Raw genomic sequence first — 14,981 nt, 5'->3', positions numbered from 1 at the left:
TTCCTAGCATCTACACTAATTTATCTGGTTCTTGTTTCATTTTGAAACCAAACCAGATGCTAAGAGGGGTGGGTCAAGCACAGTGTTTCTAGCTATTGCTGGATCACAACTCCCATCACATACAGTTGAAATTAATTACAAGGGATGATGGGAGTTGTAGTCCAACAGCAGCTAGAGAGACTCAGCTTGGCCAGTCCTGTATATTACTTAGGTTCACGGAACTGGAAAAAATGCAGTGGCAACCAGATCCATCCTGCCTGTAATTACGCATATGTGCCAATATCCACACATGTACACACAATCTGAAAACACACTTTTCTCACATTTATAGATTTTTTTAAAAAAAAATCTTCTCACTAATTTGTCATTCTGCAGCATTTCTCATTCTGTTGGTGGAGGCTTTTAACTTATTTGATTTACTATAATCTAGTTTCAGATGCTGTCATAACAATGAGTCATGCTTTGTAAAGCTGTAGAATGATCTTTTGTTGCTTGGCTAAACTGGTTCTCTATCATAACTCATTTCTAATACTTGCCTCTTCTTTTGAAAACAAGGAATAGTGTATTCTATTCAGAATATAAAACATGTTTCTGTCTCATTTGATCTAAAACACACATTTTAGGGGGATCTGGGTTTTTTGTTTTGTTTCGGCCTAATGTTCCAAGATCCTGCTTAGGGCTGAATTACTATTCTGAAAATTCTGAATTACTATTCTGAAAATTCCTTGTTGTAAGGCCTTGTCATTTTTGCTTATGCTATTCAGTAAAGGACCATATACATTGATGGTAATCTATGAATGAATTAAAGAAGATTTTGTGCTTCACTTAAGCAGCCAACTCCATATTTGCTGAGTTTTCCCTTTCCAAACACCTTGATGAAAAAGAAATGATATAAAACAAAGTTGGTCACCTTTTAAAATTGGCAGAGGCCTTCTGCTTATAACTGTGCAGGTGGCAGGAATTCCACAGATGTGGCTTTGCCTGTCTGGATATGCAGAGATGGCCAAAGGTGTGCACTGGGCAATTTTGACCTGTCACACATACATAGGGTCTCTGAGGGATAAAAAGGAACACCCTTAGCCCAAAAGAAGCAGAAATGTGTACAGAGTGCAGCACTCTTTACTTCCAGAACTCAGGTTTTAAATATTTGATTACAGCAAATAAATACTCAGGTTGATGTATCATTATAGAGCCCTTAACATAGGATAACTGTGATTTGTAACAGATTACTGTCTTTTATGTTTCTCAGACGATGGGAAACACCTATATTGGGCAGCCGTGATATAGGAAGATGCTGAAAGGCATCATCTCATACTGTGTGGAAGGAGGCAATGGTAAACCTCTCCTGCATTCTACCAAAGACAACCACAGGGCTCTGTGGGCACCAAGAGTCAAAATCAACTTGACGGCACACATTACCTTTACTGTCTCTAGTACAAGTACTGTTTTGTTACTGCTGCTACTATTACAGAATCACAACCCTCTTATGCCGAGGACTGCCCATATGTATACTAAAATATATCAATATGCTATATAGGTACAATGCAAAATCTTAAGATCTAGCATGGACAGATTTTAGTACAGTAGTTGCATATAATGGACACAAATGTTTAAGAACACAACCAGAGAAAGGCATACTTAAATATCATTGAAACCCATGGTTCTATAGTCCTAATATATCTAGTGGCTAATGCAACTCAAGCATAGTTCTGCTCCTATGCTCAGATGCAATGGTAACATCATAACATCAATAGCTGTAGAAACAAAAGCTTATGTGGACACACACACAGCAGAGTTCTCATGAAATCTATCAAAATCTTTGAGTTTGCTCACCAAAATGTTATTAGCCATGCAGGGAAAGCACTAATTAAAGCACAGCAGAAGCCATATGCCCCAACAGAACCATAGAATTTTGGAGGTCTTTGAACCCTACCTCCTGATCATTGCAGGAAACCGCTATAGCATCTCTGACAGAGTCCAGGCACTGTTTGAAAGCTTCCAGTGAAGGAGAGCCCACCACTGCATGAGGCAGACTGTTCCACTGTCAAACAGCTCTTGCAATTAGGAAATACTGCCTAATATCTAGCCTAAATCCTTGCTATATCAGCCCACTGGTTTAAGTCCTGCCCTCAGGAACAAGGTATCACACAACCTGGTGCACACACTATTCCACATTCAGTAAACAACCAGGCAGCCAGAAAGAGAACACACAGCCCCTGTCTCACTACAGGCCAGCATGGTACAGCAGACAGCAGCAACATGACAAATATCTATAGTACAAACACCAAGGTCCATCTTGCACAATACAATGCTCAGAGGTGTGCTAAGAGTGTCTCTGTCAGGACGTCCTCCCAGCACATCACTTTATGGCATGACAGCTGTTCATCTGAATGGCCCCTATACAGACATATTCCAATGGGTACCCACTTGGCACATCCCCTTCATCACCGCATGTGCTGGGGGCTGCAGCAGCCTCATGGCTCACTCAAAACAGGGGTTTGACTCTCCTGCCAAATGACCTGTGTGCAGTCATCCTTTTACCAGGCAAACAGCCAGGGCCAGACAAGGAAAGAAAGAGTGCCAGTCCAACCACTGCACCCAGGTAGCTCCACAGTCAAGTGGGAGTGAGGTACGCATAAGAGGATGCCCTCACCCAGACACTCCAAACAACACAGACACCTTGATGCCTCAGGGAGGGGAACTCATAAAGGAGAGTGCTATGCGTACAAGGAAGAGATCCAGAGATACAGGAAGAGAAGAAACCACAAGCTTGGAGGGACCAGCACCAAGAGCTATCTAGTGGTTCAATCCTTTTAAAAAGTAGAGGACAGAAGGGTAGCTTGCCATCTCACTAGTGCCCCAATAATCTACTGTCTGAGGCAACTGCCTTACCTTGCCTCTTGGAAGGGCCGCCCTAAGGGGAGCAGTTCTAAAACTCTTGCCTCCCACACAGTCACAGGAACAGACTACTAGTCATAATCACTAGTATTGTGTTCAAACCAGTGTGGCAGTAGTCCTCCAATAACTCTGTCCTTTCCTTCCCTAGCCTCATGCCCAGTACAGACAAACCTGAGAGGGCACATGGCCACACAGACAAACCTGAGAGGGCACAGTGTGGGGCTGTATCTCAGTGAAACAGCACAGGTTCACGCCTGTACAAGAGGCCTTTCCTCCATTTCTGGCCATGGTCTTGAAGGCAAAAAAGCTGGGAATAACCACATACCTAAGGCAATGCACTGACCAGCTGGTCAGAAGAAGGGGCACAAGTGTCAATTCAGGTGACAGCCTTAATCATGACCCAGGATGCCTTTTTAACTTTGCCGAACCCCTTTCATCCCATCCAGCCACATGACTCATTGCTAGTGTCTGTTGCTTCATTCCTCTAGGGACCTCAATATCAGTCTTTCCTCACCCTTATAATGACACCACCACTTAGGCTAAGTACAGTGGCCCCACATACAGAACAATGAAGTACCAATGCAATGAGTGGAACAAGCAAGCAACACTTCCCAATTAACTGCGCCATTGCACTGGGTAAGGGGCCCCTTCTCCAAGAAGCCCTCAGTGGCACCCAGAATAATGTCCCTGGGGGCTGCACAGCTCCTTCTCTAGTGCAGTTAGGAAGCACTGTTAAATTGGAGGGGGCAGGGCTGGAGTCAGGGGCAGACTGCTTATCCTCTAAATGACAAGGGCCCTGGCCAAATGAAGATCCCTATCCCATACTGAGTATTGGTGTTGGGACCCACACTGACAGTCCAGTATACATGCTTCATCAGGAACACAACTGAGATGAACAAGATACAGGATCCCTATTATAAGAAGAACAGACACAACTGAAATGGTCACAGATTTTAGTGATCATCTGTGGTGAAGCAAATCTTGCAGGAATGGGTTCACCAGTGTTTTTGAGTCCTACATGAGGTGGCACCATTTTGGATCTTGTGTCTTTAGGTGATGAATACACACATTCCAGGTCTTATTGCATGTATTATCTGTCTGAATTTAGTTATGGATATTTGGGACCAAGCGTGGAAAAATATTAGACATATTACAATGTATCTAATTAGCAACTTGATACTGATCCATTAAAGAACAGTCTGAGAATCAAATAGAAGTGACAAAATTTGAAAGGTGAAACCTTCAAGATGGGACAACTTTCAAGGTGACCAGATTTCAAACTGATGAGTTTGGCAGCCATTGGCTGAACACATTAGGGTTTTATTCATGCCTCTGTGATCTCAAAACTCATTACTGTAGTTTCCCCTTTTAAGTTTGCTTGAATACATCAAAGTAATTGTTACAGTTGTTGATTATGCTTTACAAGTGAGGTATGGTCGAAATGTCTCAGCTTTTGCTATGCTAATACAGTCACACTAACACATTTACAATTAAAGTAAAAATTGTAATTAAAATTATGAAATCCTTAAGCAAAGGTGCTTAAGGCCACTAAAACCTCTTTTGCATAAATCATAATATAGAGGACTTGGTGTAATCAAACTTTCATCATCACTTTCTACTGGAAGCCAATTTAAATTTCAGTCATGGTATTGTTCAACCTCAACCTTATCTTGCGTGGGAGATTGTATTATCATGGACATAGCTTAAGACTAAGACAGAACTGGATAAGAGGTCATCTAACTAGAGGCAACCTACAACAGTAGGTTTGGGTCCCAGGGCATGGTCTGAGACCACATTAAGTCACCTCGCTGTAGTTAAGCAGCTCTGTGTCTCACCAGTATCCAGATAGATGATCACTGTGAAACCCATGTACACTGCCTTGAGTTCCATGATAGAAGACAGACAGAATATAAATGTATTACAATAAAATAAAATATACTTGGAAGCCCCATGGCAGAGGTATAGTGACCACTGAGCAAGAGGAGACAACTGTCCCCAAGCCCCAAGGGTCTGGGCATCCCCCCAGGCTCTCCCTCCCTTAGCCAGGGCACCTCCTTGCCCCCTCCCACACCCAACTGGTGAGCAAAGCACTCGACGGCTGGGAGAGCAAGACACTCCCCTCCCCTCTCCTGCCAGCATTTCAAGGGAGGGATCCCCCACCCGGCACTGGCCCCTCCCCCAATGTCAAACGCAAGGGGGCTCAGTGCTGAGTCCAAGGAGCTCCCTTCCAGCAATTCCACCAACCACTAACAGGGGAAATAAAACTCTGCTGGTGCTGTGACAGCCCCATTTTCAGCACTGGCCCCACCCCACCCCCCTTGTGTCTGACATCAGATGTGCAGCTTGGGTCACGTGCACACTTTGCGCATGTGAAGGAACACCCAGGGGGCAGGCAACCCACCGGTCTGACTATGTGCTCCGGCCCCTGCCCCATGGTTATGAAAACCTTACATGTAGAGACAGCATACAGCCACCATGATCACAGAAGCAGTTGTCGACTGTGTCTGTGTATAGTCCCATTCATATCGAAGTTTCTCTGTATGAAGCTGTACATGAAAGAAATTGCATTAAACAAAGGTACAAACAGCTGGTTTTCTTGTGCCATCTGGTCCTTCTTCCAAGGCCAGACAGGTAGGATTATGAAATTGTGTTTCCCCAGCCAGCCCTAACACTCAAATCACTGGCTTTCTAGTCCTCACATAACTAATACCTAATATCAGCATGTATAAACACTGAACATACATACATGAATCAAAAATTCTTCCTATTCTAAACAGTTGGATCCCGATGACATAGTAAACAGAGTGTTGGTTTATCTGGAAGACTGAAGGACGCATTCATGCAGTGACCTGCCTCTGCATAAAACACTTTCAGCCTAATCCTCTTTATGTTGGCTTGGAATCAGAGATCCCTCAGACCCCCCCACCCCCGGATAGCAGTGTAAGGCATTTCCATGGCACAACAGGGGAGTGTGTGTCAGTGATTCCCTTTTAGCAATCCCCCCCTGAACTCCAAAAGCCACCCCAGTGGGCAGGGGGTCCCTCTGGAGTGGCATGCATTGCGATGTTGGGAATTCAGCTGGGAACTGGAAATTGGAATTTGGTAACTGAATTTCGGCTGGGGAAGAAATTGTACAACCAGATATGCTTTTAACTTCTACAAGGGAAGTCTGGATCCAAGTTATGTAGTGTGCTTGGGTGATGGTGTTCTTCTTTTAGAATAACTACGGCAAAAAACAACAAACCAGTATAGTAAAAATCCAGCTTCAGTTAAGCACTTTTAAGTCCCATTGACTTCAATGAAGTGCTTAACTGAAGCTGGATCATGCCCTTTGAGTACTGACTTCACTTTTTCCAGCTGTACTTCAGAGCTGTTCTAAAAACTCCTCTGGTCTACAAAGATTTTAACTTCTATTATGAGGCAGGGCACATTTTCTCTTCCCCACATGGTCAAAGTTGCAAGATATAAGGCTGAAGCTTTATCCCAATATCTCTTTCTTTCCAGTACATTTTGAACCAATGTATCATGAATAATGCAGTATGAAAAATGAGGTGAAAATAAGTAATAATAATGCAATTAATAAAAATCAAAGCATGATAGTTAAAATGTTTATTGTCTTTAGAAAGTGTAGGCAACTGATACGGAAACTTTAGAGACAGAACACAGACAGCAGTCTCATGGGATCTGTCTGTTGCTGCATACATAGTTCCATGTCAGGCTGCCAGGTGGAGAGCAATGGAATTAAATTTCTCTCAGTTATTTTAAACTACCTGCTCAATCAGCACATCAGGAGCAAGGTTTCTAGGAGAGCCTTCTCCCTGAAATGCTAAAGTTCCACATACAGAGAGTATTCGACATTTAAACTTCCAGTCTTCTTCAAATAATAATCTGAGTGTGTGTTTTGCTCTTAACTGGAAAAGTTATTCCAGCCTGAATGCTATTTTTATGCATTTTTTCTGTCTCTAAAAAACAGTAGACAGTTTGCCCCTGCCAACTGGGCAAAGAGGCACCTTTTACCATGGTGATTCTCTTTATTTAGCAGGGGGAGAGTGACTGGCCCTCTCCACCCCCAGCACAGAACTTCCAGTGACTGTTGCTGGTGTGTGTCTTAGGTTCCTTTTTAGAATGTGAGCCCTTTGGGGACAGGGAGCCATCTTATTTGTTATTTCTCTTTGTAAACCGCCCTGAGCCATTTTTGGAAGGGCGGTATAGAAATCAAATTATTATTATTAGTAGTAGTAGTAGTAGTAGTAGTAGTAGTAGTATGAGAGCGTGTGTGTGTGCACACGCGTGCGCACATACAAATGTATAGAGCTGCTTGGGCATGACTGACTCATTGACACAAAACTCCCAGACCAAATCACAAATGATGAAACATGCCCCCTGCCCCCCCACAGGTAGGTTCCAGACATTGTCCAGACCACCCCCAAAAAACCAAAAAACCTACAACCCAACAACAACCCCAAAGCCCTGTAAAAACCCATTACTTTCCCAAAAATTCCAGAAAAACTCTTCCACTGAAAAGCATGGAGAATGAAACCTCATACAGCTAGGAAAAGACTAGACTCACAGCAACATAAGACACTAATATGCTTGCAAATCACAAGCCATTTTACGTGTACGTGTGTGTGTGTACACATGTGTGTATGCACACACTTTTGACAGCTGTGTTGCAAAAGCTATTCAAATTTACTACCAAGACACTATGCTTCCACCTCCATTAGTGAAGCAGACATTTTCTCCTCCATGAAAATCAAAGTTTACAAGATGCAAAACTGAAAGTTTACAAGATACAAAGCCCTTTTCATGAGCTTTGAAGATACGCAGTATACGAGCCTCTCTTCTCCAGGAAGGTCCTAAGCAATCCTCATGAAAAGAATGTGCTTGAAAACTATTTACACGAGTTCTTAGATAATCCCATAAATCCTCAGTTTAGAAGACTGAACTCCACAAAATCTATTATCCTTTGCAGGAATTCAGTTAACCACAGCTCCACAATGTGTATAGCCTGCACTGCTACAACAGCTTGATAGTACCTGTCAAGTTTAAAGGCAGGAGCAGAGAAAGCAGGTTTAGACTAAGAGTGACCTTTATAAGTCTCTTGGCTCAGTGGTGGCTGCTGCCTCTTAGGGCTGCAGGGGAGGTAAACAGAGGTAAGCGGGCCTAAGAGTAAGCAGGTCCAACCCTCAGTAAAAAAAAGTGGAGGGTCAATCACCAGCCCATGATTTTCTCCAGTCTAAAGTTGTTTACTTGTCTCAACCAAAGTCTCCCTCATTCAAACCAGCCTTTGGCAGCTGGCTATTTAGTACTAAATATGCCCCTTGGTTTGCTGTGAGTAAAGGAATCATGCATGCCCTCTTAGACTGATAAATTGTGTGTGTCAATGTGGAAAGTAGCAGCACACCCCCGCCTTAAGTCCCAATGCCTCTTCTTCCCACCATGAGCTCCATCCCTTCTATCAGCATTGCCTCCATTTCTCCCCCTCCTTCCAAACTCAGCCCTCTCCTCCCCACCCCATGCAGGACTAGGCTAAGATCATCAACTGAACTGGCAGGGTTAGTCTTGAGCACCTATTTTCAGGTAGTACCTGAATACACACAAGTTTCATATAGCTTGAAGAAACCACAATGTATTTGGCCATACACAGAGCCCACTAGCTTCCCTTCTTCTCACAAATATACACATACATACTATTTTTTTTAAACAAGCCTTATTTATCCATTTCTCATCATATAAACATTTCTGGGATATGTCCCCGAGCTGCAATCCTATGCAAACAGCCGTTACTTGAAAGTAAGCCTCAATAAGCTCATTAAGGCTTTACCTGGAATAAACTGTATAGAATTGGCTGCAGTTCTGGCAACTTTTACTAGAGGGGATCCTTTATCAGATTTGAAAATTAAGCTCCTCCACTCACAAACTGTCCAAACAACTTTGGGGGAAATTTTAAAAATTTGTTTAAAATTGCCCCATCTGCCCATTTCTTTTGTGGGTTGGGTGGTAGGTAGCACCTATCATGCCCTATCCACTTTGGTGTCCCTAGGAGCTGGTACAACCCACGAGGAACAACTGGGTGTTTTGAGTTTCCCCATCGTTCCCTATGGCCGGAACAAGCTGGACTCACAGACCGCAAACAAGTTTTGCATTGCAATTTGCAATACATTTTGCAACCCTGCTCTGAAAAACACTGTAGAAGCATGTAGTAAAAGAGAATCTGTCCCTCCCCACACAGAACACACATTTCAAACACAGTCCAAAGATGGCCAAAAAAGAATCACTGACCCAGCATCTACTTCCAGCCACAGAGCATGTGCTGCAGTAATCACTGGCACGGGTTGCTCTCTCTCACACACAGACACACACACAACAGTTGCCACAGCAGCACCCTTAGCAGAAAGCATAGCCATAAGCTCAACTAGAGCAACTTCAGCCACATTTTGACTGAGTACACCTTGCAATGCAAATTGTAGAGCAGACCAGAGCAGTGAGTGAAGCACAAATTAGTCTCAAGGCCAGACATGGAGCTCATCACAGCAATCACCAAGTAATATTACACACATACACACCTGCCACTGTCCATTTCTTGCCACAACAAACAAACCGAACAAACCACAGCTCATGGCAGGCAAGCATCCAAGTTCCTTTGTCAATCTGAGATCAAACAAAACCAGATAGTTAAAGCAGCAATAGCACAGCATATTATACTCAGTGCTGAGAAAACCACAAATATCAAACATTCCTTCCTTCCATCCTGCCTGCCTGCCACAGAGAAACACGAGGACAGAGCAGTCATGGCCTGGGCAGCCCAGCTCTGAGCTGAGCTGTCTGAAGACTCTGAACAGGACAGAAGGAGCAGGAAGAAATGTGAGAATATCCCGCTGGGGGATGGGGTCACGCAGGGAAGAGCATCTGCATGCTAGAGATGTGCACGAACTGGTTCGGAGGCCATTTTACGGACCTCCGAACCTGTTCAAAGTTCTGGTGGTTTGATGGTGGAGGGGGTTACTTTTAAGGGTGCTCTTACCTACCCCACCACGTTTCCCCCGCCGGCGCTGTGATTAACAACAGTCCTGTGGGGCGGCAGTGTACCTCCTTGCCACCCCAGTGTGCATCGGACTGGAAGTGTCCGTGGCATGTGCGCACATCCCGTGGCACTTCTGGTCCAACGCACACCGAGGCGGCAAGGAGGTATGCTGCTGCCCCGCAGGACCATTTTTAATCACAGTGCTGGTGGGGGAAATGTGACGGGGTGGTAAGAGCACCCTTAAAAGTAACCCCCCACACACCAAACAGGCCATTGCCAATTCCGTGCACATCCCTACTGCATGTTTGCTTATGTGCAGAAGGTTGTAGTTTCCCTCCCTAGTATCTCGAGATATAGGGCTGAGGGAGAGACTCCTGCCTGTAACCTGGGAGAAGTATGACTGTGTGTACTGCAGATAATACTGACCATTGGACTGACAAGAAACAAAGCTTCTAGGCTCTTACCATGAGAAGAATTATAAGGGCTCTCTCTGCCTCCCAGTCTCTTTAAATACATTTCTAACTCCCTCATATAGCCTCCCCGCTCCCTCCTCCCTTCCCCCAACCAATGGAGACACAGATGCTCATGACAATACTTGATTTGCATAACAAGCCAACCAAGAAGCAAGGGGATTGCAAGCCAATCGAAAGCCAGTGCCAGAAATCCAATCAGAAAAGGAAAAACTGGCCTCCAAAATGACGCTCCAAACGTTTCAACTCTAAATGGGGTTGTTTTGCTCCAAGCTTGAAACAGGCCCTTTATTTAAAGGGTGTTTTGTTTTGAGTTCGAAACACTCAAAATGGCCTGTTTTGGTTCAAAGCATTTTGACATTGAAACCTTTTGCACATCCCTAGCCATAAAATAGCAAAAGGAGTTTTCATTAGAACTGTAGTTCTACTCAAAACCTTATACAAAAACATTGTATAAGCATTAATATATTAAAAAAGCACCACCATGTTAATTTTCCCTAATATGTATTAGGTGAATGAGGCAGTGTGTTTATTAGAAAACCTGTGAACTAATCATAAGCACACACGAGCTTTTTCATAGCTACTCTAAGTAAAAACTATAAGAAGTTGAACGCTTACTGATCAGTCACATGTGCGCATGTATATATATGTGCGCATGACACACACATCCCTACTTTGCTTTTAAGTATTCCAAACATGATAGCATCATATTTTTTTTGCTCATGAGGAATCATTTTGCAGTTCTCTTAAGCTACAGATAGGTTGCACACAATAGATTTATGTAGTTATTTAGTTGTATATAGGTTATAGTTACAAACAAAAGTCAATGCAGAATACTGCAAAAAGCACTCTTAAGGTGTTTTCTACAATTTTAAAAGTAAATGCAACAAGTTTAATATTATTGCCTTACTATATTAAACACATGCTGAATGGAAAAGTCATTGGTCATAAGGAAATAATATTTATTTTACCCTATACTGCAAAAGACAAACAGAGAATGAGAGATGATAGTTCATTTATTGAACTATTATTGATGGATCCCTCCTGCTCAAGTTTCTAAGTATCACAGCAGCAGATGCTACACGCAGTCAGTCCATTTTTCCTGCTTAGATGACCAGAGATCCTTAAATGTAACTTTCTAAACCACTTGATTACTTTTGATTCTATGACCTATCTAATCAAGGGCAAATTTCCTATTGTCCCATGGGAGAGAGGATCAGGCCCTTTAATTCAGATAACAAGTCAAAGCATTACAGATGCAGGTATCATATTTGAAACTGACATTTAATACTTTAAATTAGAGTGACATTGTGTTTTTTTAAGGACCTGACCTGTTAAAGTTTAGAAATGCAAGTATTTGTATATCTGTCTATGTGTACACATGCAAGTCAGTTTGAATTTCAGGAGTTAAAATATCAGGATCCCTAACCTAAAGCTCTTTTCTTCCAAATGTCTGATATAATGAATGTGTTCTAAACATCTGCTTCTTAGAGATATTTGTAGCCGGCAACTGCAACACCCAAAATCTTCCCTTGTTTTTGAGCTTCATTCTCTGTTTTGCTTTCATTTTAAACCAAGACATATATAATCATTTGCTAAATATTTATTTCCCAATATAGAAAGTATAAAACAAAGTAGTGAGGTGCTCCTGGCTGAAATATTTGTAAGATGGTATTGCTCAATATGCTGAAAAGTAAGTAACAAACTATTCAACAGTCAACTCTTTCCTACTTTTCTTCTTTGGCACATTACAAGTGAGCCAAAGAAGAGGCTCCTTTGAAATCTACTTTTTCTTCTGTGTTTTTGAATGCCAATCCACAAGATGCAAAAATAATTCAGACATAAATAAATGAATGGACAGGTAGCATGAATGCACCATCAAGCCAAAATATGTTTTAAATGCTATAGCTAATGGAGAGATACTTTTAAGTACAAGCATCATATACAGCATTCTTTTCTCCCGGTATGGATGGCAAGATGTTGACTTCCTTTTTAGTGCTTCGAAGGAAGCAGGGGCAGGTTGTCTGAACACTGGTATAACACCCTTGGCAAATGAACTGGGGTTGATTTAAAGCATTCAAGGCAGCTGAAGTGCATGTGGGGCTGAGAAAGCTGGTGAATGGTCTAAGGAAAAGCTGGATTTATTTTTGCAAATATGATCAAAATATGTTTTATTCAGGAAAAATTATGATGTTCTAATCACACCAGCCTTACAATCACCATTTGGTCTGATTTTGCAGTGAGTGGTCAAACCAGCTCCAGAAGGCACATGATTGAGCCACACTTTTATACTGGAGTTTTGGGCAGACCTTTCTTATTGACTTGCATGAAGCTCTGTTGGAACTCTGAGCAGCTGATAAACTTGGACAAAGTCTGCCTGTTTTAGAAGCAAAGCTCTCCTGAGTACCCAGCCAGTCTTACACTTCAGAAGCCTGCCCAGCTTTGCTGCTATCCTCCTTGTTTTAAACCAACCCTGGCAGCTTTTCAGCATTACAGGATGGGATTATTGACTGAAATCTTTTTCTCTTAGTGGTAAAGGCTTGATGGCTGTTGGTTTGCAAAGTGACACTACTGCCTCTTGACAATGTTAATGCTGCCTTTAGGGAAGGGGAACCAGCAACAATATTTACTCATATTACCAGTGATGTGGCAACTGGAGTTGGGCTAGCAAGTTAAAGTGTCCAAGAAACTGTAAATACTCAATTTATTTTTATCTTAATCATTATGTAACTTGATTTGAATGAAGTCCAAGAGGTACTATAAATATGGACAGTACGTACATAAGCTCTATACATGGACTTAATTGTACCCAGTGTTTAAATATATCAGTCTGCTTGACATCTCGGATATGTTTATATGAAAGATGCTTCATAAAAAGGTATCAAAAAGTGTGTCTATATCATTTTTTAAAAAAGTATACTACTACACAAACTAATCTTATGTATGAATCTATCTAGCATTTAAATGTACATTTAAGACTTTGCTTTAGTAGATGCTAGAGACATCACTTTAGTAGATGCCTTTTAAAAATGAGAATGCACTGTGGTTTAAGAGGAAAAAACTAGTCCATATATCTGGTTCACGCTTTTATATCAATTAAGTTACAATAACCAGTGGATGGATGGATAGAGAAAAGTGCAATGGTTTTAATATAATCCTCTGCAGGCTAAAAGGTTATTCTCCTCTCAACTCCAAAGGCATAACAAATATGCATGCCACAATTTGTTTCAGTGTGTACGTTAGATTATAAATCACCCCTATCCATCCAGAGCATCATTCAGGAGGCATGTGGTTATTCATAAAACCAGCCCTGTGCATAGAAACAAGCTCCCGCCTCCCTGCCTTCAAGAAGCACTTTTCTGCGCATTAAACAAGAAAGAGAGAGAATCCCTACACACGCGCGCACACACACACACGCCCCCTTACTAATAAATAATATCTTAAGGCACAGCCCTGAATTCGAAGCCCGCTTGGATTCATATGCCAGTTTCAACCCTTTTTGCCTCTCAGAGCGAGAGATGAAGCAATGATGATTCACGACAATTTCCTTCCTTGAAGAATTCCACACAGTACAGAAGAAATGCCCCTTTCCACTTACCTTGCTCAGACAAACCACGTTCAGCATAAACACAGGCTGGGGAAGCACAAAGGCTCCGGGATTCCCTGCTGCCTTTCAGGGGTTGCTCTCAGGTTTCCTTTGCATATGATCTGTTGACAAACGGCGGAGGTAGAGGCGAGCGAGGTTTGTTTTGGTTGTGTTCTCTCCCCCCTCCTCCCCGCGCGCTCCTCTCCGAAGATTGCCCCCCACCCCACCCCTGCTTTGGATTCCTGACTCCGAATCACCACCATCTCCTCTGGGATGATGGAGGAGGAGGAAGAGGAGGCGGCGGCCGGGGGAGGGAAGGCAAGGGGGAAGCCATCCTCTCAATCAGTGCTGCGAGCGCTTGAGGATTGCAGAATGAGGCAGCCAAGGAAACGCTCCTCCAGCCCCACCGTAATCTCCCCTCGCTCGCATGTGATGTGGCGGCGGCTGCTGCTGCTGCTGGTGGCGGCTTCTCCTGCTGCTGGTGAGTGTTGGGGTGTGTGACACTGTGTGTGTGTGTGTGTGTGTAGATGCGGGTGGATGCGCTGTGTAAACCGAACAGCAGCAGTTTCCGCACAGCACGGAACGCGCGGACACACAAAACACACACAAGCGCGCGCGCTCTCCCCACACACAGCCCAACTCCACGCGCGCTCTCTGCTCTCCCCCCAGGTTGCAAACGGCCAACAGCCAAACACGCGTCAAAGCACACACACCCGCTCCCCTCCCCGGATACGCGCCAGGCAGCACAGGCTGCACAATTCCGAAAATAAACGCAAGCTTTGCGGAGGTTTTTGTTCAGTTACGGGGGTGCGGTCTGCTGGGGGGCGGGGGCGGGGTGGGGGTTGCAGAATTCTGCCCAGCTTTAGCGACGCTCCCGTTGAACTGTTGGGAGACAGTTCGTCAATTTTGGAACAAGTCCTTAGCGCTTCGGAAGGAGTGTTTTCATGCCCGCCCTGAGACCTGTAAAGTAATAACACGAAGGAAGTGCTTCCCAGTCTGCGTA

The 14,981-nt window shown here is 43.4% G+C and overlaps 1 protein-coding gene across 2 annotated transcripts in view; it reads right to left on the bottom strand.

Annotated features, from left to right (window-relative positions):
* KCNB2 (potassium voltage-gated channel subfamily B member 2) overlaps positions 1–14,713 on the bottom strand; it is a 260,695-nt gene extending 245,982 nt beyond the window's left edge. The window contains exons 1-2 of one of the 2 annotated variants that reach the window (XM_053249554.1): positions 14,692–14,713; positions 13,991–14,100 (exon numbers count right to left, since the gene is read on the bottom strand). The gene's annotated coding sequence lies outside the window, so the exon portion shown is untranslated. Of the gene's footprint in view, positions 1–13,990; positions 14,154–14,691 lie in introns of those variants that run through there. The other variant, XM_053249553.1, reaches the window with a different exon arrangement.
* Between the last annotated feature and the right edge of the window lie 268 nt (positions 14,714–14,981).

The sequence above is a fragment of the Hemicordylus capensis genome, chromosome 4 (genome assembly GCF_027244095.1).
Source record: "Hemicordylus capensis ecotype Gifberg chromosome 4, rHemCap1.1.pri, whole genome shotgun sequence".
In the NCBI taxonomy this organism is placed as follows: Eukaryota; Metazoa; Chordata; class Lepidosauria; order Squamata; family Cordylidae; genus Hemicordylus; species Hemicordylus capensis.
The sequence above is the reverse complement of the archived record's forward strand: the minus strand, read 5'-3'. Positions and strand labels throughout refer to the sequence as shown.